The 26234-nt window shown below is 38.9% G+C and overlaps 1 protein-coding gene across 1 annotated transcript in view; it reads right to left on the bottom strand.

Moving 5' to 3' along the window:
* Positions 1-26234, bottom strand: part of DOK6 (docking protein 6) — a 386183-nt gene that overhangs the window by 179513 nt on the left and 180436 nt on the right. The window lies entirely within an intron of this gene.

Raw genomic sequence — 26234 nt, forward strand, 5'->3', positions numbered from 1 at the left:
ATATATGATGTTTTGATAATGATTTTCATTCTTGAAAACTGGCGTCTACTTGCTCCTTGAGTGGCCTTGTTGATACTTTTGAACTTTTCTTTTTCTTTTCACTTTTTTCTGCAGTAGGAAGACAGGAAGCCATGTGTTTCAACAAATATGTGTCCTGTTTTCAGGTCACAGAAAAGAGCTTGATTTGTCGGAGTCAGATTGGTAGAACTGATCGGTTTCAAGACTGAAGAACTTGTTATTAGTTTTCTGAGTAGCAAGGGCATTTATTCCCTTTCCTCATTTGCTCCTTCCACACTCCCTCACACCCAATAATCCTTTAAAACTTGTTCTTGAACTGGATCTCCTCAACTTTAGCTCCTCCAGACCCATGTTTGGATGGGACACCATTCCTCTCTATTTGCACAGAGCTCTGGACACACATTCTGCGTACCCCCTGTATATCACGAGTTGTCTGTCTGCCTTCTCATCAGCATACTGAAGATAATGGGAGTGTGGGACACATCGATTCAGTCGGCTCTAGGTCTTGGCACGGCACCTCGATGTGGAAACTAATGAATAAATGTGGGATAAGTAAACAGATGGGATTTTCAGTTATTTCCCAGAAATTTAAGGCATATTCTAGAACCAAATGCAGGTAATTTGGGCATTGGTCATTTGCCGGTTGTTTTGAAGTCTCTATTCATCCCTACTTAAGGGAAGATTATAACTTTGCTATTCACAGCTGACTTATCTAGATAAAACACATCTTTGATTAGACAGGGGAAGGGAGAAATAGTGAATAGAGTTCTTTACGGAACATCAGTAATTCTAAAATATCTCCCATTCAAACATTTCTTGTTTCTGATTTTATTAAGTTGTCTTTTTCTTTCACCTTATTGATGGTATTTATACCAGGAGGGCAGTCTGGTATAAATCCCGCTGATTCTCTATGTGATAAACCCCCGATCAAAATTTCAGAGATATGGGGATGGAATCTGAGTAAAGGTCAACTTAGAACCAAGGAAATGAGTTATTATTTTAGCGAATTCCATCTTTCATGCACACAATCATAACTTATTTTCCTTTATTTCACAGCAGTTTGATACATCAAAATTTTGAATTCAGAATAGAATACCTTTTTCTGCTATTTCTCTCCTTTTGTGATTTGGAGGCATAAGGTTAGGCTTTTAGATGTGGCTAAAGAGAAAAGTGCTCCTGCCTAGCCTTCAAAGTAACAAATGGCAAATAGCAGCAAATGACAGAATCATCAAACGCGCTGCTCTTTAGCCGGGCAGGAATTTGTTGCAGAATGCTTTAATGTAGAGGTTAGTTAATGACACAAGAGCTTAAAAACAACTCAGAGAAAATAAGAAAGAACACAAATCAACACAAATAGTCTGAAAATGATGGTATACTCGTGTGTGTGTTTTTGTGTGTGTGAGCGTGCGCGTGTGGTGTAAAGCTGGAAACAGGATGTTACATATTACAAGAAAACAGGATTAAAAAGAATCCTAAGCCCAGTTTGAGAATAAGTGCATTTCTGTGATGGAAAGCCAGCATCAGGACAGAATACTTTCCCATCTGCAGAATTCTTAATGGATACCAACAGAATATTTGATACACACATTTTAAGCTTTTCACAAGAACAATTATGAAGCAGGGAACTTTTTGAGAAAGAGATGCTGTCAAGAGATATCATCTTACTGGTGTTCTCATAAGGCCTAAAAGCAATTCCTTTCTATGTAACAATCATGAGGTGCTTGGGAGTGGTAAGAAAAAGAAGAAAGAGAAGAGCTATGTGTTGACATATGAAAATGTTGCCAGTGCTATGGTTTTTTAAGACTATAGTCTAAAATCATATAGGGATCTAAAACTTTCTAACTATACAGCCAAATTTATTACTAAGGCATTTGGCAAGAGCTCATATTGAGTATGGAATTGAGTTTGGCCAATAATCACAATAAGCCTAGAAGTGTAGACACCCCCAGAGCTTCTAGAAAGGAACACAGCCTTGCTGACACCTTGCTTTTTGCCAAGTGAGAGTCGTGTTGCACTTCTGGTCTTCAAAATGTATTGTTTCAAGCTGCTGTGTGTGGTGATTTGATATGTTAGTCACTGAAGACCAAAACCAACACAAAGGCCAAATAGTCTATTCCTCTCTACTAGGCAAACCTCCAAGCAAATAAATTAGTGGAATTTGATCCATAAAAAATTAGAAATATACATACAAACATACAAATAGATATATACATAAGCACAATGTGATTAGATTTGCTTGTAGCTGAAGAAATTAAGGATTTCCTAATTATTAAAATTGGGGTAATGAAGTCTCAAGACAGAGAACACAGATGCTACTAGAGCTAAGCAAAAACCCCAACAGGGCCAATAGAGGAGGGTTTGAGGGAGAGTTGGAGTCACCGTCAGAAAGATGAGATCCATTGTGGATCTACAGACACTAAGAGAAGACTGGGTAGATGGGTACACAGTCTATAAAGAAGGCATGTGAAAGGGTGTGTGAATTTAGGAACCAGATGCCAAATAACAGGCACATATGATTAAAGGCCCACACTGGGTTGACAGGGGCCAGAGTAATTTTTAGGGACAGTCTTCTAGTTTCATGACTCTGAGGGAGAATGAAGGCAAAAGGAAGGAAGACGTACCCTGCAGGAACTTGGTAGTAAAGGAAAAAAGAAAAAAAAAATGGAAAATTTAGAATCTTGTAAGACAAAAAGTTGTCACAATATCAGAGAACTCACAATCCCTCCTCTACCACCAATGCAAACAAAATCCTTGAAACACTACCTAGACCTCCTTACACTAACAGAAAAGTGTTGAATTAAACCAGGTCTGTTAAATAAAACACTCAGTCAGAAGAACCAGCAAAGGAAATAAGTCCATGGAGAACTGCTGCAGGCATTCAAGAAATGAAAATTCACACAAGTTCAAATCTCTTTAGGAAAACCACCTTTCACCTCACCCCATTCATCCAAAATGGTAACATGAAGCAGAAGAAAACCGTAAGTGCACACTCCAAAAAGAATGGAATATATCCAAGCAATAATTTGTGGATATAAGCAATCAGCTTGAATTAGAAATTCAAAAAGAGGTGGGGTTATGGACATTGGGGAGGGTATGTGCTATGGTGAGTGCTGTGAAGTGTGTAAGCCTGATGACTCACAGACCTGTACCCCGGGGGTTAAAAATATATTATATGTTTATAAAAAATAAAAGATTTTAAAAAAAGAAAAAAAAAGAAATTCAAAAACTAAGAATGGAAATGAATAAAAAACAGGAGAAATAAAGAGTGGAATGCGGAGGAGGAGTCAAGATGGCGGAGAAGTAGCAAGCTGAGACTGCTTCAGCTAGCCGGAGATCAGCTAGATAGCTTATCTAAAGATTGCAAACACCTGAAAATCCATCGGCAGATCGAAGAGAAGAAGAACAGCAATTCTGGAAACAGAAAAACAACCACTTTCTGAAAGGTAGGACCGGCGGAGAAGTGAATCCAAAGCGACGGGAAGATAGACCCCGGGGGGAGGGGCCGGCTCCCGGCAAGCGGCGGAGCAACCGCGCACAAAATCAGGACTTTTAAAAGTCTGTTCCGCGGAGGGACATCGCTCCAGAGGCTAAACCGGAGCGAAGCCCACGCGGGGTCAGCGTGGCCTCAGGTCCCGCAGGGTCACAGAAGGATCGGGGGTGTCTGAGTGTCGCAGAGCTTGCGGGTATTGGAACGGGAAAGCTGGCTACAGAGACAGAGCCGACAGTGAGCTCGCAGCTCCGTGTTACCTTGAACCGGTCGCAGGCTCGGTGAGCTCGGAGCGCGGCCGGAGGTCAGGCAGACGGGAGTAACTGGGCGCTGTTCTCTGAGGGCGCACTGAGGAGTGGGGCCCTGGGCTCTCGGCTCCTCCGGGCCGGAGACCAGGAGGCCGCCATTTGTATTCCCGTCCTCTGGAACTCTACGGAAAGCGCTCAGGGAACAAAAGCTCCTGAAAGCAAACCCGAGCGGATTACTCACCCCGGCCCCGGGTAAGGGCGGTGTAATTCCGCCTGGGGCAAAGACACTTGAAAATCACTACAACAGGCCCCTCCCCCAGAAGATCAACAAGAAATCCAGCCGAGACCAAGCTCACCTACCAAGGAGTGCGGTTTCAATACCAAGGAGAGCAGCAGAATTCCAGAGGAGGAGAAAGCCAAGCACGGAACTCATGGCTTTTTTCCTGTGATTTTTTTTAGTCTTGCAGTTAATTTAATTTTTTCTTTTTCATTTTTTTTTTTTTTTTCTCGCCTTCGGGTAAAATTTTTTTTTTTTTTTTTAACTGTTACCTTTTTCTTTTTTAACGATTTTTTACTAGTTTATCTAATATATATATATATTTTTTTACATTTTTCTTAGGTGTTTTCTTTTTTAAAAAAAAATTCTTTTCTTTTTTTTTTTTTTTTTTTTTTTTTTTCTTTTTTCTTTCTTCCTTTTTGAACCTCTTTTTATCCCCTTTCTCCCCACTCACGATTTTGGATCTCTTCTAATTTGGCTAAAGCATATTTTCCTGGGGTTGTTGCCACCCTTTTAGTATTTTACTTGCCCCTTCATTTACTCTTATCTGGACAAAATGACAAGACGTAAAAATTCACCACAAAAAAAAGAACAAGAGGCAGTACCGAAGGCTAGGGACCTAATCAATACAGACATCGGTAATATGTCAGATCTAGAGTTCAGAATGACAATTCTCAAGGTTCTAGCCGGGCTCGAAAAAGGCATGGAAGATATTAGAGAAACCCTCTCGAGAGATATAAAAGCCCTTTCTGGAGAAATAAAAGAACTAAAATCTAACCAAGTTGAAATCAAAAAAGCTATTAATGAGGTGCAATCAAAAATGGAGGCTCTCACTGCTAGGATAAATGAGGCAGAAGAAAGAATTAGTGATATAGAAGACCAAATGACAGAGAATAAAGAAGCTGATCAAAAGAGGGACAAACAGCTACTGGACCACGAGGGGAGAATTCGAGAAATAAGTGACACCATAAGACGAAACAACATTAGAATAATTGGGATTCCAGAAGAAGAAGAAAGTGAGAGGGGAGCAGAAGGTATACTGGAGAGAATTATTGGGGAGAATTTCCCCAATATGGCAAAGGGAACAAGCATCAAAATTCAGGAGGTTCAGAGAATGCCCCTCAAAATAAATAAGAATAGGCCCACACCCCGTCACATAATAGTAAAATTTACAAGTCTCAATGACAAAGAGAAAATCCTGAAAGCAGCCCGGGAAAAGAAGTCTGTAACATACAATGGTAAAAATATTAGATTGGCAGCTGACTTATCCACAGAGACCTGGCAGGCCAGAAAGAGCTGGCATGATATTTTCAGAGCACTAAACGAGAAAAACATGCAGCCAAGAATACTATATCCAGCTAGGCTATCATTGAAAATAGAAGGAGAGATTAAAAGCTTCCAGGACAAACAACAACTGAAAGAATTTGCAAATACCAAACCAGCTCTACAGGAAATATTGAAAGGGGTCCTCTAAGCAAAGAGAGAGCCTACAAGTGGTAGATCAGAAAGGAACAGAGACCATATACAGTAACAGTCACCTTACAGGCAATACAATGGCACTAAATTCATATCTCTCAATAGTTACCCTGAATGTGAATGGGCTAAATGCCCCTGTCAAAAGACACAGGGTATCAGAATGGATAAAAAAACAAAACCCATCTATATGTTGCCTCCAAGAAACACATTTTAAGCCCGAAGACACCTCCAGATTTAAAGTGAGGGGGTGGAAAAGAATTTACCATGCTAATGGACATCAGAAGAAAGCAGGAGTGGCAATCCTTATATCAGATCAATTAGATTTTAAGCCAAAGACTGTAATAAGAGATGAGGAAGGACACTATATCATACTCAAAGGGTCTGTCCAACAAGAAGATTTAACAATTTTAAATATCTATGCCCCCAACGTGGGAGCAGCCAACTATATAAACCAATTAATAACAAAATCAAAGAAACACATAAACAACAATACAATAATAGTAGGGGACTTTAATATTCCCCTCACTGAAATGGACAGGTCATCCAAGCAAAAGATCAGCAAGGAAATAAAGGCCTTAAATGACACACTGGACCAGATGGACATCACAGATATATTCAGAATATTTCATCCCAAAGCAACAGAATACACATTCTTCTCTAGTGCACATGGTACATTCTCCAGAATAGATCACATCCTCGGTCCTAAATCAGGACTCAACCGGTATCAAAAGATTGGGATCATTCCCTGCATATTTTCAGACCACAATGCTCTAAAGCTAGAACTCAACCACAAAAGGAAGTTTGGAAAGAACCCAAATACATGGAGACTAAACAGTATCCTTCTAAAGAATGAATGGGTCAACCGGGAAATTAAAGAAGAATTGAAAAAAATCATGGAAACAAATGATAATGAAAATACAACGGTTCAAAATCTGTGGGACACAACAAAGGCAGTCCTGAGAGGAAAATATATAGCGGTACAAGCCTTTCTCAAGAAACAAGAAAGGTCTCAGGTACACAACCTAACCCTACACCTAAAGGAGCTGGAGAAGGAACAAGAAAGAAACCCTAAGCCCAGCAGGAGAAGAGAAATCATAAAGATCAGAGCAGAAATCAATGAAATAGAAACCAAAAAAACAATAGAACAAATCAACGAAACTAGGAGCTGGTTCTTTGAAAGAATTAATAAAATTGATAAACCCCTGGCCCGACTTATCAAAAAGAAAAGAGAAAGGACCCAAATAAATAAAATAATGAATGAAAGAGGAGAGATCACAACTAACACCAAGGAAATACAAACTATTATAAGAACATACTATGAGCAACTCTACGGCAATAAATTTGACAATCTGGAAGAAATGGATGCATTCCTAGAAACATATAAACTATCACAACTGAACCATGAAGAAATAGAAAGCCTGAACAGACCCATAACCAGTAAGGAGATTGAAACAGTCATTAAAAATCTCCAAACAAACAAAAGCCCAGGGCCAGACGGCTTCCCGGGGGAATTCTACCAAACATTTAAAGAAGAACTAATTCCTATTCTCCTGAAACTGTTCCAAAAAATAGAAATGGAAGGAAAACTTCCAAACTCATTTTATGAGGCCAGCATCACCTTGATCCCAAAACCAGACAAGGATCCCACCAAAAAAGAGAGCTATAGACCGATATCCTTGATGAACACAGATGCGAAAATACTCAACAAAATACTAGCCAATCGGATTCAACAGTACATTAAAAAGATTATTCACCACGACCAAGTGGGATTTATTCCAGGGCTGCAAGGTTGGTTCAACATCCGCAAATCAGTCAATGTGATACAACACATCAATAAAAGTAAGAACAAGAACCATATGATACTCTCAATAGATGCTGAAAAAGCATTTGACAAAGTACAACATCCCTTCCTGATCAAAACTCTTCAAAGTGTAGGGATAGAGGGCACATACCTCAATATCATCAAAGCCATCTATGAAAAACCCACCGCAAATATCATTCTCAATGGAGAAAAACTGAAAGCTTTTCCGCTAAGGTCAGGAACACGGCAGGGATGTCCATTATCACCACTGCTATTCAACATCGTACTAGAGGTCCTAGCCTCAGCAATCAGACAACAAAAGGAAATTAAAGGCATCCAAATCGGCAAAGAAGAAGTCAAATTATCACTCTTCGCAGATGATATGATACTATATGTGGAAAACCCAAAAGACTCCACTCCAAAACTGCTAGAACTTATACAGGAATTCAGTAAAGTGTCAGGATATAAAATCAATGCACAGAAATCAGTTGCATTTCTCTACACCAACAGCAAGACAGAAGAAAGAGATATTAAGGAGTCAATCCCATTTACAATTGCATCCAAAACCATAAGATACCTAGGAATAAACCTAACCAAAGAGACACAGAATCTATACTCAGAAAACTATAAAGTACTCATGAAAGAAATTGAGGAAGACACAAAGAAATGGAAAAATGTTCCATGCTCCTGGATTGGAAGAATAAATATTGTGAAAATGTCTATGCTACCTAAAGCAATCTACACATTTAATGCAATTCCTATCAAAGTACCATCCATCTTTTTCAAAGAAATGGAACAAATAATTCTAAAATTTATATGGAACCAGAAAAGACCTCGAATAGCCAAAGGGATATTGAAAAAGAAAGCCAACGTTGGTGGCATCACAATTCCGGACTTCAAGCTCTATTACAAAGCTGTCATCATCAAGACAGCATGGTACTGGCACAAAAACAGACACATAGATCAATGGAACAGAATAGAGAGCCCAGAAATAGACCCTCAACTCTATGGTCAACTAATCTTCGACAAAGCAGGAAAGAATGTCCAATGGAAAAAAGACAGCCTTTTCAATAAATGGTGCTGGGAAAATTGGACAGCCACATGCAGAAAAATGAAATTGGACCATTTCCTTACACCACACACAAAAATAGACTCAAAATGGATGAAGGACCTCAATGTACGAAAGGAATCCATCAAAATCCTTGAGGAGAACACGGGCAGCAACCTCTTCGACCTCTGCCGCAGCAACATCTTCCTAGGAACAACGCAAAAGGCAAGGGAAGCAAGGGAAAAAATGAACTACTGGGATTTCATCAAGATCAAAAGCTTTTGCACAGCAAAGGAAACAGTTAACAAAATCAAAAGACAACTGACAGAATGGGAGAAGATATTTGCAAACGACATATCAGATAAAGGACTAGTGTCCAGAATCTATAAAGAACTTAGCAAACTCAACACCCAAAGAACAAATAATCCAATCAAGAAATGGGCAGAGGACATGAACAGACATTTCTGCAAAGAAGACATCCAGATGGCCAACAGACACATGAAAAAGTGCTCCATATCACTTGGCATCAGGGAAATACAAATCAAAACCACAATGAGATATCACCTCACACCAGTCAGAATGGCTAAAATCAACAAGTCAGGAAATGACAGATGCTGGCGAGGATGCGGAGAAAGGGGAACCCTCCTACACTGTTGGTGGGAATGCAAGCTGGTGCAGCCACTCTGGAAAACAGCATGGAGGTTCCTCAAAATGTTGAAAATAGAACTGCCCTATGACCCAGCAATTGCACTATTGGGTATTTACCCTAAAGATACAAATGTAGTGATCCAAAGGGACACATGCACCCGAATGTTTATAGCAGCAATGTCCACAATAGCCAAACTATGGAAAGAACCTAGATGTCCATCAACAGATGAATGGATCAAGAAGATGTGGTATATATACACAATGGAATACTATGCAGCCATCAAAAGAAATGAAATCTTGCCATTTGCAACAACATGGATGGAACTAGAGCGTATCATGCTTAGCGAAATAAGTCAAGCAGAGAAAGACAACTATCATATGATCTCCCTGATATGAGGAAGTGGTGATGCAACATGGAGGCTTAAGTGGGTAGAAGAATAAATGAAACAAGATGGGATTGGGAGGGAGACAAACCATAAGTGACTCTTAATCTCACAAAACAAACTGAGGGTTGCCGGGGGGAGGGGGTTGGGGAGAAGGGGGTGGGATTATGGACATTGGGGAGGGTATGTGATTTGGTGAGTGCTGTGAAGTGTGTAAACCTGGTGATTCACAGACCTGGGGATAAAAATATATGTATATAAAAAATATATGTTTATAAAAAATAAAAAATAAAAAAAAAAAAAAAAAAAAAAAAAGAGTGGAATGCATCTAGAAAAGAAGGGAAGAAAAAGACGAAAAAAAACTCAGAAGTAGGAAATAAACTGCAAGGTCCCAAAGGCAGAACAGACTCAAATTGGAATTTATCAAGAGGTGTTGACCAAAGTAAGAAACTATAACTGTCATAAAGAAAGAGGTAGAATGTGCTTTGGTGAGTGCTGTGAAGTGTGTAAACCTGGTGATTCACAGACCTGTACCCCTGGGGATAAAAATATATGTTTATAAAAAATTAAAAATTAAAAGTAAAAAAAAAAAAAAATAAGGTGAACAAGAAAAAAAAAAAAAAAAAAAAAACCCCTAGCTAGACAAGAACTATCCTAAACAACAAAAAAATAAAATAAAATAAAATCCCTACAAATAAAAAAAAAAAAAAAAAAAAAAAGAAAGAGGTAGAAAGAAGCAGAGAGAAGCAGTGGCCATGGCAAACGAATCATGGTGGCTTGGACTAAAATCTAGGAGAGTGGGCGCTGAGGGGTTGAGAACTGTGCAGATTTGGGATTTCTTCGTGAGAACCTATGATGTTTGCAAGGCTGCAACAGTCAGAATATGAGGGAAAGGGAGAAGGTAAAGATGAACACAATTTTTTTTTGCCTCTGCCATGGGGAGGATGGAGTTGTCTTCGAGTGATATGGTGAAGGCTGTGGGAGAGGCAGATTTGGAAGAAAACAAGAGCTCAGTTTTAGAAAAAACTTTTAGATGCTTCGTAGATAACAGAAGTGGATAGGTGAGTGGGAATTTGGATATATGACCTAGGTTCGGCAGGCAAGAATTCTACCACTGAACCACCCATGCATGGGGTTTCGACCTTGGTGTTCGGGGTGAAGCTTCAGATTAGATGTATAAATGTAGGGAGAACAGCATGTGGATGTTACCTAAAACCACGTGTCCACATGAGACCACCAATTAGTTTGCACAGACAGGAAAAGAGAAGACTTCTAAGGACTATGGCCTGGGCTGTCCCACAATTAGAGATCTGGGATAAGAAGAGGAAGGAAGGCTTAGAGTAACAGACATCTGAGGAAGAAATAAGAAAGTGTATATCATACACTGGAAACAAGAACAAAAAGGGTTTCAAGAAGCCAAGGATTGTTTTATTGTTCTTTTCAGCTTTATTGAGATCTAACTGACAAATAAAATTGTAATATACGTAAGTGTTCCATGCAATCTTTTGATATGTGCATACATTGTGAAAGAATCCCTACAGTCAAATTAATTAATGTATCCATCATCTTTATTAATATGTTTTATTTTGTGTGTGTGTGAGAATACTGAAGTTCTACTCTGTTAGTGTGTCTCAGATGTACAATCCGGTATTATCAACTATAGTCACCATGTTGTACATTAGATCCCCAGAACGTATTCATCTTATAACTGAAAGTTTCTACCATTTTAGCAACTTCTCATTTCTCTCATTCCCCACATAGAATTTTTTAATTCCACATAGAATAATAGGATGAAGTATTTGTCTTTCTCTGACTTGTATCATTCAGCATAATACCCTCAAGGTCTGGGCATGTTGTCACAAATGGCAGGATTTCCTTCTTTTTTTTAACCCTGGATAATACTCCACTGTGTGTGTGTGTGTATGTGTGTGTGTGTGTGTGTGTGACATTTTCTTTTTCCATTCATCCCTTAATGGACACTTGAGTTTTTTCCATACTTTGACTACTGTGAATAATGCTGCAATGGTCATGGAAACACAGTATCTCTTTAAGATAATGATTCCTCTTCTTTTAGATATATAACCAGAACTGAAATTGTTGGATCATATGGTAGTTCTACATTTAATTTCTTGAGGAATCTCCAGATTCTTTTCCATAGTGGCTGAACCAATTTACATTCTCACCAACAGTGTACAAAGGTTCCCCTTTCTCCACTTCCTGGCCAGAATTTTTTTTATCTCTTGCTCCGCATATATGGTTGATTAATTTTCTACAAAGGCACCAAAAATATACAATGGGGAAAGGATAGTCTCTTCAATTAATGGTGTTAAGAAAACTGGTTATCCATAGGCAAACAATGAAAATGCATCACGGTCTTACACTTTACACAAAAATCAATTCCAAATGAATTAAAGACTTGAAGGTAAACCTGACAGCATGAAACCCCTAGAGGAAAACGGAAGGGGTAAGCTCCTTGACACTGATTTTGGCAATGACTTTTTGTATTTGACACCAAAATCACAGGCAACAAAATAAAAATTAAAACGTGAAATTACATAAAATTAAAAAGCTTCTGCATAACAAAGAAAGTCATCAACAAGAGGAAAAGGCAACTTACAGAAAGGAAAATAAAGTTTGCAAACCACATATCCTATTGGTTAATATCCCAAATATTCAAGGAACCGATACAAATCAAGAGCAACGAAACAGATAACCCAATTTAAAAAATGGGCAAAGGCCCTGAATGGGCATTCTTTCAAAGAAGACATCTAAATGGCCAACAGATACATGAAAGGGTGCTCAACATCACAACTCAGCAGGGAAATGCAAATCTAAACCACAATATCACATGACCAACTGTTTTAAATACTAGCAAACTCAAGTAAAATGAGGTTTAAAAACCAACTGTAAGATTTACCAATGTGGAGGGTATTCATTACCTTAATAAGATGAGTTTTTGTTAGGCTGGCAGAAATAAAAGATGAATCAAGTATGTGCAAGAAAAAATGGGACAGAAGAGACATGCATTAGACTTGGAACATGGGTAAATATAAAACTATTCACAAGGTTTTCGTTTGTGTTTTATAAAGGGAAGAAGAGAGATGGCTCGGTAGCTGGAAGGGGAAGTGAGATCAAGAATTTAGTGCCATAAAGAAAAGGTAATAGGGTTTGTGCAGGTCAGTGAGAAGTTAGCAGTGCCATATACAGAGCTCCATGGGGATTAGATTCTGGAGATGGGAGATGACCCAGGAGTATGAGCTTCTCATGGTAACTGCCATGACAATGATAAAGGGCATGTTGACATAAGTTCTGAGACCCCCAGGTGGATAGTATGGTAACACAGAGGGTGGTGAAGGGAGACAGGGTTGGGAGGTCTCTTTGGAGCACAGGGTTCTGGGCCTTCTGGTGGCTCCTGTCAATGAAGGTGGAGTCTGCCAAAGGGCAAACTTATTCCCAAATCAGTGAGATATTTCCTCATGACTGCAGATTAAGTCCTCCATGGGTGGTCTCATGCTGAGCTCACAGATAGTCTTCTAATCCCTGCTGACAGCAGACTGCCAGGGAGGGGTGGGGGGGTGTCTTCGTGATTTTTACAGAAGGAGACTGGATCAGCAAGAGGCAGCTATTTCTTACTCAATCTGTTTAGCAAAACTTGGGGTCATCTTCGACTTCATTCCATGCCTTTCATCTCATATCATTCAATCCAATCAAGCAACTGGTAATTTTTGGTTTGCATTAGGTGGACAGCACCATTCAATGTCCTGGGGATAAATAAAGTCTCTGTTTCTCTCTGTCTTGCTCACATTCTAATAGAAATAGGCAGGGCAATAGCAGAAAGTATTCCTTTAGGTCGTAGAGTCAGGCACTGATGGCAGCTTTTGCAGTGTGGTCAAGGAAATCTTATCTATAGATATGATACTGTCAAATGTAAAATTAAAATATTTCTCACAAATTACTCCCCCCCCCCCCATTTCCACTGCTACAATTCTTTGTTTCCTTATCACTGCTGGACTAAGGTAAAAGCTTCTTCGGGACCTTCTCAGAGCAATCATGCCCACATATAATCCATAGGAAACACTTTAGCGCCTTGAACTGAGGCAGTTGTTCTAGTTCATTTTAAGCCTCTTCGTACTTCCTAATATTTCTGTATTTTATTATCCTATCTTTCAGAAAATAGCATTCTAACATTTTTCCTTTGCCATCAGTTGCTCCCTCTGTAACAAACATTAACACTATTCACCAAATTTTTTTAGTTCTTTTCCCTTAGGCTTATAGTATGATGGCACTTCCTTGTACCATTAACATCTGGTTTAGTCACTGGTTTGAACAGTGGATTATGAGTAGAAATTCCTTGTGATACTTCTGTATGAAAGCTGTAAGAGCTAGGTAGGTGTGTGTACAATTCTTTCTGTTCCCTTCCCATTGATTCAGTGATATAAAAGCAAGTAACAAAATAGTGCTTGTGTAAGTCTAGATTTCTGATGTCATGATTAACAGAGCCATTCTACAGATCCCCAGGTTACATGAAAAAAATGTTTTGATGGGTTAAAGCACTGAGATTTGGGGATTTTAATGGCTACATACCCAATGTTTCCTAATTTTAAAAAAAGATGGACAAAAAAAAAATAGAAGTGGAGTGATGCTATCACACATAAAAAAATGGTGTCATTGACTTAGTGGTCAGTCAGCAAGGGATAAGGAAACGGTCAAGGAACATGGGAAAAATGCTGATCCATCAAGCAGTGGTAAACTATTTGGCTAAAATATCACCTGCGATAACTTGGTGATGGCATTAGAAAATTCAGTAAAGTATGGAGAGGGGTTGGAAATACAATACTGATAGCAGGTGTTAGTGGCTGTAGCTGAATTTGGCAAGGTATTAAGGAAATGAATTGGTCAGTATGCACATAAAAGGGCTAAAAGGAAATAGATATGTATGCAAAATATTGGAGCCTTTCCAGATTGAAAAAAGCTGGGTCACTGTATGTGATGCCCAGTGTGTCTGTTCACTTGGAGAAATGGCTTTGGGAGAAGATACCTAGGGTCTGGTTCTCCTACCAAACCTGACCACTCGAGGTCTGAACAAGAAACAGTAGGAAGCTTGGAGTTCAAGAGAAGCCTTTCTAGGAAGGAAATGTGGACATAAGTATTGGCACATGGAACTAAGTAAAACCACATAAATTTAAAAAGAGTTACACTATGAAAAAAACATGAAGCTGCTCTAAAAGCAGTGAATGAATGGCTTTGGAGTTTGTATACCACACTTGAGATCACAGGGCAGAAAGCTGTCTGAGAACAGTGCTCAGCTCCTAAAGAAGGTATGTACTCCCAGGTTTACTTCAGATATGGAGTCAAAGCAAGTAACAGAAATCAGGGAACCCCCAGAAGACTATGGGTTTTGGGTTATAATGCATTGGTGACTTCCCTCAGGGAGAAACAGTGGCACCTAATCAAGTAAAAGACCCCATCCACACATAGCAAGGCGCCTCTGCACCAGTGTTGATCCTGTCTCACACCATGACTTGGCACTGGTGTGGGGGCCAGAGGTTTCTATCATGAAGACCCCTATCTGGACCCATTGCAGGGACAACTGAGCATCCAACTGGAGGTTAAGACTGGAGGAAGTTAAGACCAGGGCTGTGTCTTTAGGGGAGGAGTCAATGCATTTTGTGTTTAGGAAGAAAATTCACTGGATGAATTAGGCACTTGGGCAAAATGGCATTTTCTCCCGTTGGAATTAGTTGTTGAGTAAATTAGAAAGAATAAAATATTTCCAGGGCTTCTGGGTGGATCGGGCAATGAAATGTCTGACTCTTCATTTCCAGGTTGTGATCTCAGGCTTGGAGATGGAGACCCATGTCGGGCTCTGTGCTCAGTGGGGAGTCTGCTTCTCTTCCTCTCTCTCTGCCCTTCCCCACACACCCTCTCTCTAAAATAAATAAATAAAATCATTAAAAAGAGAAAGAATAAAATATTCTCCACAATGTTGCCTCAAAATACACAGTTTGAGCCACTCTGAAAGCATACAGGACAAACAGTGTCTGTAGTTAGGAGATGAGATGAATGTGGTGAGTATTTTTACTTATCTCTAAGAAGAACATGCTAGTGGTTTTGACCATTACATAAGTTGGAATCCTTATTTCATTCTAATCGTACATTCATAAAAGAAGAAAGCATGAGGACCACTCATTTTGAAATTCAAGTAATTAATGAGGAACATAAAAGTGATAATTATTCTGATAATTTGCAGCAAGATGATAATTAAGATTTGTATGTTCTATTCATATGATCATAAGTATTGTACAGCTTATAAAGATAGCTTTTCAAAAGCTAGTATCAAAATGAACAGATAATAAATATTATATTGATATTAATTTTACATTCATTGGGAATAAAGATCATATATCATTCAGAGAAAAGTACTTACATAGGTGTGAAGAATTATTTAGTAGTAAAGATTTAAAAACAAAATACAGAAATCATAAAAGAACCCAACTGAATAGTTATAATTAAAACAAAACAAAACAAAACACTACAAGAGGGGTGCCTGAGTGCCTCTGTTGGTGAAGTGGCTGCCTTGGGCTGGGGTCATGATCCGAGGGTCCTGGGATTGAGTTCTGCATTGGGCACCCTGCTCAGCAGGGAGTCTGCTTCTCCATTTCCTTTTGCCCTCACTCCCTCCACCTCCAGCCCCAGCTCCTCCATGTGCTTTTACTCCCTCAAATAAATAAAAACCTTTGATAAAAACACTAGAAGAATTGTAAATATTAGATCCTAAAATTAATATACCTCTTTGATTCATAGATTTTAAATTCCAATCTTTATTTTCTGTCACCTTTGTGACCCAATCCAAACATTACATGATAATTTATTGAAAAACACATTTGTTCAAAATTGGTGGAATCACAATCCAGACTTAAAGCTCTATTACAAAGCTGCAATCCTCAAGACAGCATGGTATTGGCACAAAAAAAGACACAGATCAATGGAGCAGAATAGAGAACCCAGAAATGGACCCTCAACTCTATGGTCAACTAATATTCAACAAAGCAGGAAAGACTGTCCAGTGGCAAAAAGATAGTCTCTTCAACAAATGGTGTTGGGGAAATTGGAGAGCCACATGCAGAAGAATAAAACTGGACCATTTCTTACATTATACACAAAAACAGATACAAAATGAATGAAAGATTTAAACGTGAGACAGGAATCCATCAAAATCTAGAGGAGAACACATGCAGCAACCTCTGTGATCTCAGTTGTAGCAACTTCTTGCTAGACATGTCTCCAAAGGCAAGGGAAACAAAGGCAAAAATAAACTACTTGGACTTCATCAAGATCAAATGCTTTTGCACAGCAAACAGTTGACAAAACCAAAAGACAACTGACAGGAGAGAAGATATTTGCAAATGACGCATCATATAAAGGGCTAGTATCCAAAATCTATAAAGAACTCATCAAACTCAACACCCAAAAAACAAATAATGCAATCGAGAAATGGGCAGAAGACATGAACAGACATTTCTGCAAAGAAGACATCCAAATGGCCACAGACACATGAAAAAGTGCTCAACATCACTTGGCATCAGGGAAATAGAAAACAAAACCACAATGAGATACCACCTCACACTGGCCATAATGGCTAAAATTAACAAGTCAGGAAATGACAGATGTTGGAGAGGAACTGGAGACAGGGGAACCCTCTTACACTGTTGGTGGGAACACAAGCTGGTGCAGCCATTCTGGAAAACAGTTTGGACGTTCCTCAAAAAGGTAAAAATGGAACTATCCTATGATTAACAAGTGCACTACTGCAAATATATTCTAAATATACAGATGTAGTGATCCTAATGGTACTTGTACCCCAATGGTTACAGCAGCAATGTCCACAATTGCCAAACTGTGGAACGAGCCCAGATGTCTACTGACAGATGAATGGATAAAAAAGATGTGGTATTTTTATAGAATGGAATACTACCCAGACATCGAAACAATAAAATCTTGCCATTTGCAATGATGTAGATGGAACTAGAGGGTATTATGTTAAGGAAAATAAGTCAGTCAGAGAAAGACAATTACCGTATGATCTCACCGATATGTGGAATGTGATCATAGCGGAAGAGAGGAAAAAATAAAACAAGATGAAATCAGAGAGGGAGACAAATCATAAGAGACTTTCAATCATAGGAAACAAACGGAGGGTTGCTGGAGGGGAGGGAAAGTGGGAGGATGGGGTGATGGACATTAAGGAGCACATGATGTAATAAGCACTGGGCACTGTATAAGACTGATGAATCCCTGACATCTACCTCTGAAACCAATAATACGTTTGTGTTAATTAATTGAATTTAAATTTTTTAAAATGGGAAAAAAAGAAAATCACATTTGTTGACCAGTTACCCTTTAAATTAATGGCTTCTGAGGTGACATAAATTAGAAGTAAATTTTCATATACTGAAGAAAAAATGTTATTAATTCAGATTCATTAAGATTGATGAATGAATGAATGAATCAATGAATTCATGAATTAATCTTAATTAATTAAGATTCATTATTTATGCACCACATCCAGTGCTCCATGCAATGTGTCCTCCTTAATACCCACCACCAGGCTCACCCATCCCTCCATCCCCCTCCCCTCCAAAACCCTCAGTTTGTTTCTCAGAGTCCACAGTCTCTTATGGTTCAACCCCCCCTCTGATTTACCCCAATTCAGTTTTCCCTTTCTTCTCTAATATCCTCCATGTTATTCTTTATGCTCCACAAATAAGTGAAACCATATGATAATTGACTCTCTCTGCTTGACTTCTTTCACTCAGCATAATCTCCTCCAGTCATGTCCATGTTGATACAAAAGTTGGGCATTCATCCTTTCTGATGGAGACATAATATTCCATTGTATATATGGACCATATCTTCTTTATCCATACATCTGTTAAAGGGCATCTTGGCTCTTTCCACAGTTTGGCAATTGTGGACATTGTTGCTATGAACGTTGGGGTATAGATGGCCCTTCTTTTCACTACATCTGTGTCTTTGGGGTAAATACTCAATAGTGCAATTGCAGGGTCATAGGGTAGCTCTATTTTTAATTTCTTAAGGAATCTCCACACTGTTTTCCAAAGTGGCTGCACCAACTTGCATTCCCATCAACAATGTAAGAGGGTTCTCCTTTCTCCACATCCTCTCCAACCCTTGTTTACTGTCTTGTTAATTTTGGCCATTCTAACTAGTGTAAGGTGGTATCTCAATGTGGTTTTGATTTGTGTCTCCCTGATGGCTAATGATGATGAACAGTTTTTCATGTGTCTGTTAACCATTTGTATGTCTTCTTTGGAGAAGTGTCTGTTCGTGTCTTCTGCCCATTTTTTGATATGATTATCTGGTTTTTGAGTGTTGAATTTGATATCTTTATAGATCTTAGATATCAGCTCTTTGTCTATAGTGTCATTTATGAATATCTTCTCCCATTCTGTGGGTTGCCTGTTTATTTTGTTGACTGTTTTCCTTTGCTGTGAAGAAGCTTCTGATCTTGAAGAAGTGCCAAAAGTTCATTTTCACTTTTGTTTCCTTTGCCTTTGGAGACATGTCTTGAAAGAGGTTATTGTGGCCAATGTTGAAGAGGTTACTGCCTATGTTCTCCTCTAGGATTTTGATAGATTTCTGCCTCATGCTGAGGTCTTTTAATATAGTTGAATAGGATATGTCCTCTTGTGTTTGGATCCAGCTAAAGCTGCTACCCGAAAACCGCTTAATATTTCACATTCTAAAAACATACTAAAAAGAGCTACCGAACACATTCACAGAGTGCCTAAAATTAGAGGTATGAGAACAGGCTACTTTCCTTCACTTGTTGCAATCCCTTCCCATGTAAGTGCTGAGTGAAAAATAACAAGCAAAAAATGACCAGACAGATGTGGCTGCCCAGGAGAATACTATGGCAATTTCTACCTCCCCATCTCTCAAGCCAAGGAAGAGTGTGTTTTTGTGTATCTCTGGGTGTATGTGGTTTTTTTGTTTTGTTTTGTTTTGTTTTGGTGGGGGAATGGGGTGGTAAGAGCACTTCTCTCTAGAGACTAGGAGTATCTCTAGGATGCACAAGAAGTAGCAAACTGAAAATCAGCTTATGCACTGTAGTTGCTTTTTTGCGTTATTATTAGTTTTGGCCGGGGGGAGGGAAGCTGGAAAGACACCCAAAGCTGGCATGGTGGGAGGCCTGCATTCTCATACTCTGGATGGAAGAAATGAAATAGTTTACTGTGTCCAAAGTGGTCCCTTCTGAAGCCCAAGAGTGTTGTCTGCTGGATGGGGGCTGGAGAAGAGACCCCAGCAATAGAAAGTTCTGAATCAATTATGGTGGAATATGCCAGGCAGAAGTCAGTAAAGGTGAGTGTAGGTCGGGTAGCTGAAGCCCATGTGCACTCACACTAGGGTCTGTGCAGTGAGGAGGCCATAAGAGAACCTGCCACACAGAAATTATGGGCAATCAAAACAAAATGACAGCTATGCTAGCAGACTAAAGAGGAGTTGGGAGAGTTTTCCTCTACCCTTTTCCTCAGGATTCAACACAACAGTGAGGCCAGAATTTGGCAGGTTGAGAAGGCTAGAAAACAATTACGTTCCCATCTTTCCTGAGGCTTCAGAATTGGTTCTGTGTCTAAGTTTGATACGTTTGGATTTTAAGACCAAAGAGTGAATAGGGAATCATGATTTAGTTAAGGAGCAGAAAAGGGCAACATGACCAGGCACTTTACTGAAGGCAAAAATTGGAGAGAAAATACCAAACCCCAAAATAAAGAATCTCTACTATTTCTGGTTCCATTACTCTTTCTGTTGTTGTTGTTTGTTTGTTTTACCACGTTCTTACCAGAAATGGTATAGCCTTGTTTAAAAGGATTTCTTTAACATATAGCATACAAAGATAATTAAATGATGTTTTAAATTACTAAGAAGTTTTAGGAGATTACATATAAGAATATATGGGATTTATCAGACAAAAATGTTAGGGAAATAGTGTCCAATATTAATGTATGATTTTTATTAAAATTTAGCTCCACTGAATTTGATACAAAACACATTACAGTTCCTGGGGTAAAGTGTAGCAAAATTGTCCAAATCTTTTCAGATTATCTGTCTCCAAAATTTCTCACATTTTCTCAAAAAAATTTTTTTTTTCCAATTAGCAGTATTCCACAATGTGTTTTTGCTATCTTAAACAACCTGAGGATTATACAAAGATCATTTGATTATTATCTATTAATGGGACCCATTTTCATGTTCCAGATGGCTTTTGGGCTAGATTTTAGTCCTTAGAGACTTCTTGTGCTTAACTGACCTGTAATTTCTAACTTCTCTTGCAGAATCTTAAAATAACCAATAGAAGTCAGGTTATTTAAAATTTAAAATTTAAAGGTTAGGTTAAAAGTACCTTGCAGAACTTGCAGGATGGAATGAATGTGAAATCACTTCAGAGTACATCAAGATTTAGGGATTTCCCTGGGACCAATGGAATTGGCCAATCCATCCAGGTTCTTAGTTATGCTCTTAAGATTGATGCGTTGTCTTATTGAATCTACAGGTAGAAGTTGGTTTCCACCTACATTTTTCTGTTGTTGTTAGTAACTGCAGTATTATCTAGAAGGGACTTTAGAACCAAACACTGTTCCAAGGAAATAGCATGGAGTCATTTCTGAATAGGTTAATTTCTTAAAGAAGTACCCTCTAGTTTTTTTCATTGGCTTTGGCGCTAAGATGAAGATGTCACCTTGAAGGTTGGATCCATCCTACTAAATTCATTTGTCTTTAGTAAGCATTTCCATGAAAGCACCTATTTTAACTTGAAGACCAGTTTTGTACCAATAAGTTTAATTTGACTGTTAGATCAGTGTAGAGTGAGCATAGGACAATATTGCATAGGCATGGCAGAAGAGATCAATCTTTAAATCATTACTTTTGTTTATTTATGGATCACAATGGATTTTTGCTGAAGTACAGATTTTTCAAACTGACTATAAAAAGTTTCATTGGAACTCCACTGCTGCACACTCGTGCAAAATTTAGCTTGATTAAAATGGATCAATGTGAAACTCTGTTCAACTATTTTCTATTTGTTCAAAGACAATATCCATCTCACAACAAAGACTTTAAGAAAAGATCCCAAAATAAAAAAGAAGGAAAGAGCTTAGAATTTGGAGAATATTTTAGTTAGGGTAGGAGAAAAACATTTTCAAGCAAAGAGCCCTCCTGAAAAGAAATGTTGGCAAATAGAGCAGTAAATTATATGAGAAGCAAACGTTCTAAAAGTCTCTAAGATAAATGTACATCCTCATTAAAGTGTGAGCATTTCAAGACAGAACCATGGTAGAAATAAGAGAGGGCAGAGAGAGGAAAATAAGCTCCTGGCTTTCTGAACCAAAACACTGATGGCAAGATCAAGACGTTGTGTTTACTTAGGAGAACTAAGGTGGGAAGAAGGTTTTGCTGTCCCGCTTTTGATTACTATTTGTTTCTGTTCCAACTTCAGAAGTATAGCTTCTTAGAGTGGATATAATTCAGATTTCTGATTTGGACAGAGAATTTTTTAAAAAATGTCTGTGATGCCAATTTACAGTTGGGAGGGATTGTTGACAGTCCATGTCACATATCTCACGTAAACTTTCAGTTTTTCCTTTACATCGTATCTGTGTTTGCGTTCACTCTAAAAATTAATTCAGTAAACTAAAGTTAAATTTTCATAAACCTTTTTTAGGTAGTAAAAGTTAACTAGATGGTCATTAATCAAGTTACATTTTGATATTCTCTGATAAAAGTGAGCTAAATTTTAGAGCCATGTATCAATAATTGCACATACAGTAACCTCACATTGTTATTACAGAGTGTAATGGGAAGGGGACATCACTATTTTCCATATGTGCTCCCTGAGCAAATTATGTAGGTTTATGAACTTCAATTTCTTGTTTAAGAGATGCCAATGGTTATTATTTTTTTTTTTTTTGCTCTTAATGAAGTGCTTATTCATATAATTGGGCAAATTTTGAAGTACCACTCTACCTCCTAAGACTTTCTGCATTAATTCTGTCCTCAGTCACATTTACAACTCAAACATAAGAAATATCAAGTATAGATTAATATGGTATCTTCATGATAAATAAGAAAAAGAACATATTGCTTCTCAGGATCACTGTGAAAACTTCAAAATTCACTTAATTTAGGTTGGGGGCAGGAAAGTCCTTCATAAAACTTTAGTCCTGATGAATGTGTATCATTTGAGAGAAAAACAGGACATTAAACTGCATTAAGACCAATCTCAAAGAAAGGTCAATATCCCACAGGGGCACACACCATCTTAACACAAACAATGAGAGAGAGTGGTCAGCCCCTTCGAGATTTGCATATTAGAGTCAAAGTTTACAAGTTCCTGGAAATTTTATATTTGTTAATTTCTATGTGAATAAATACACAAAGAGACACATGCATTGGACTCTTCTTCATATAAAAGATAACACATCAAACAACTGGTTAAAGTCGATCTCCCCGCATATGAACACTTTGCACAGGGCCTTTGCTTCAGAAGCACAGAAATCACGTGCAAGGGTTCAAAGTGGCCTCCAGGTGGAGGTGCCCCTTCCTGCAAAGCCACTGCTCACCCCCATACTAGAACATCAATGATGATGTTCTCTCATCATTGCCTTAACAAGGCTACACCAGGGTTCTGACTGCTCACCTAACAGTATTTAACTTCTAGCATTTATTGAACATTCTCTTAGATTAAAGGTCCACCAAGATGAAGGTCCTTTTCAGCCATTCTCTGAGACACTCCACAATGCGTCACGACTATAAAACGCGAGCGGTGTGCGAGGCTGCTATCAGAATCTCAGCCGGTCATGGCATCTAACGACCTGCTAGCTCACATCCACAGACTGCCCAACCGACAAAATTCTGTTGGTAAATGGGAGCAGTGTCCCAATTTCTCAGGGAATTAGTTCCTCAACAGAAAGAGGGGTGCCTGGGTGGCTCAGTCGGTTGAGTGTCTGACTCTTGATTTTGGCTCAGGTCATGATCTCGGGGTCATGAGATCGAGCCCTGCGTTGGTTCCGCACAGAGTGGGGGAGTCTGCTTGAGATTCTCTCTCTTTCTCCCTCTGCCCCTCGCCCTGCTCTATCTCTCTCTCGCAAATAAACAAATCTTTAAAAAATACAAAGAAATATATTGCACAGAGACATATAATAAGTTATCATGTGATTTTCTTCTTTTGTAAAATGACAGCAGGTAGCCTTCTTTTCACTGTGTTCCTGGTCACTTTAGCTCTTTTGAACACTTCGTTTAATGCTTTGTGCCTCTTTGGAAGATCGCATGCACGTAGATGTGATGTCAATCACCTTAGGTAACACGAACGACAGGGTACTGCTTGTTTCTTCTGAAGGAGCAGGTCAGGGAGCAGAGAATGCGCGTGGACCAAGGCCCACAGAGGGGGAGCGGCAGGACCTGAGGCGCCCCTGTGGGATTTAGGGGCAGTGGAAGCAGACCCAGGGACGGAATGCTTATATGGCTCCCCTATTCTATTGCAGCGTGGAGAAAGTTTTCAAACTGCGTGTATCTGGTTCCAGTGTGTTTTCAAATGTTCATTGTAGAAAAAACATCTTCTTTAAGAAATGAGTTTGGACCATTTTTAGGGGCCAGTCTTTGCTGTGTGCAGGGTGTTGAGAGGTAGTGTTTAATGACGGCATGCAAGCTTATTTTTAGAGCTGCTATAAGCACCAGACTGGGAATATTGAGAAGAATGAAGCATTGGAAACCCAGCTGCCAATACACTTTTTTTCTTATTGGAAACAGAAAGTTATGTGTGCAGAAGTTAAGCATTTTGAGCTCTCTAAATAAGGTTGTGCTGTGTTCTGGAATATTGAAAAAAAAAAAAAAAAACCACGAGAAGAATACTTGTTTCCATCTGTATTCACAAAGAGTTGCTCCTGGAGCATCTAAGGAGCAGAGCCAAGGAGGCACAGGGACTCCTTTATTCTGATCAGGAAAATTGGTAAATCAAAGGCAACTCTTGGCTGCAATGCCTTTTCCATATTATTCTGCAGTGGAAGGAGTGTGGGCTGTTATCCTAATAGCAATAGTCCCTGGGAGTAGTTGTCAGAGTTCCAACCACGAAAATAATAGTTATTTGTAAAATATTTACTGTGTGACAGATACTGTCCTAGGAACACCGGTATTAAACTCATGTAAGCATCCTTCCAACGCTGTGAGCTGGTGGTCATCACAAGTTTCCCAAATGTACAGATGAGGCAACTGGGGCAAAGGGTTTAAGAAACTTCCGGGTCCCACATCTAGCCCAGGAGTTTCTGGAGGCTCACCCAGCAATTCAGCCCCAAGTGATGCTCTGATCCATACTAGGAGAGCTTGGGTTAGTTTTTACTCTAGGTCTGATCCACTTCCACACGTCATTCCAGAATTAGGAGACGTAGGTGAAAATCTCTGATCACGTCAGCGGATTTATCATTTCCTGCACGGTTTGGGTCAGTTTCCCCCTTTTAATGTCATCCACATACAGCTCCTATTCTGAGACTATTTTGTTAGGTGCACAAGGGATAAGGACTCTCCGATTCTATTTCTAATGAATATTTTAAGGTCAAAACCCTCATTCTAGTCCACCAGCTTTCATCAGCTTGAACTTTACTGTTATATTTTTCTCTATCGACCAACTTTTGCTTAGATTATGCTGCGGCAGGAAACAGCCTGCCATCTCAGAAGATTTCTAGAACAGCAATGCTTACTTCTTGCTCCTGACCTTGTTGGATCTAGGCCAGCTTCAGCTCTGCTTCTGGTCTTCTCCTTCTGGAACCAGGCTGAAGGGGCAGCCATTATCCCAGTCTCAAGGTAGAGAGGATAAAAGTGCAGACAGGATCATGCAATGCTGTTAAAATTCAAATGTAGCATATGTCACTGCTCCCATGCTCCATTGACAGAAGAAAGTTAATGGAAAAGGTTTAATATTCTAACAGAGAAAGGCAGGCAGGAATTGGAAATAGTAACACGATTTATGGCATGTGGTTCAGCTTTTTCATTCCTTTCCTTTCTGTCGCTCTGGGTCCTTGCTTTGAGTGCATCTATCTTGCAAGATGCGTGTAACTAAATTTGAAAATCCAACTGGAGATCTCTTTAAGAAAACAGGTAGGAGTTTATATTTATTTGAAGGTTTAGTGACCATTTTGTGTTTTTACTTTGTCATGTGGTTCTTCTCATCTCATTCTCTGTTCTCTTCTCTTCTAGAGGTTCTCAGACTTTACTGTGCTTTAGAATTACCCGGAGTGCCTCTTAAAGTGGATCCTTGAATTAACATGCAGAGTTCCTGATTTAGCAAGTCTGGAGTGAGACCTGAGAATCTGCATTTCTTGTCTGCTCACAGACACAGAGTTGTGGCTGGTTGGGAAACCACACCCTTCTATGGCATCCACTGGATTCTCTTTATTGTTCCCCTTCCCCAGGTGTCAGAAGAAACATAATGATCTTGAAATTCTTAAAAAATTGCTTCTCATCTTTGTACCAAATTATTTTCCAACATTCTATTTGCAACTCATTTTATTTTTCAAGTCTCCAAATAGTTATTATTCTTAGCATTTTATATCTATGTTACTTCAAATTTATCTATTTATTTATTTGTTTGTCTTAGTATGTTCAGTTAGGCAACATAGAGTACATCATTGGTGTTTGATGCAGTGTTCAAAGATTCATTATTTTCATCTAACCCCCAGTGCAACTTATTTATTTTTTAGTCAACATCTATTGAATTTGCACTATGTGCCAGGGCTTTTCAAGTATTGACTTGTTTACCTCCACAGAAAGTCTATG

Source organism: Mustela lutreola, chromosome 11 (genome assembly GCF_030435805.1).
Source record: "Mustela lutreola isolate mMusLut2 chromosome 11, mMusLut2.pri, whole genome shotgun sequence".
Taxonomy (NCBI): domain Eukaryota; kingdom Metazoa; phylum Chordata; class Mammalia; order Carnivora; family Mustelidae; genus Mustela; species Mustela lutreola.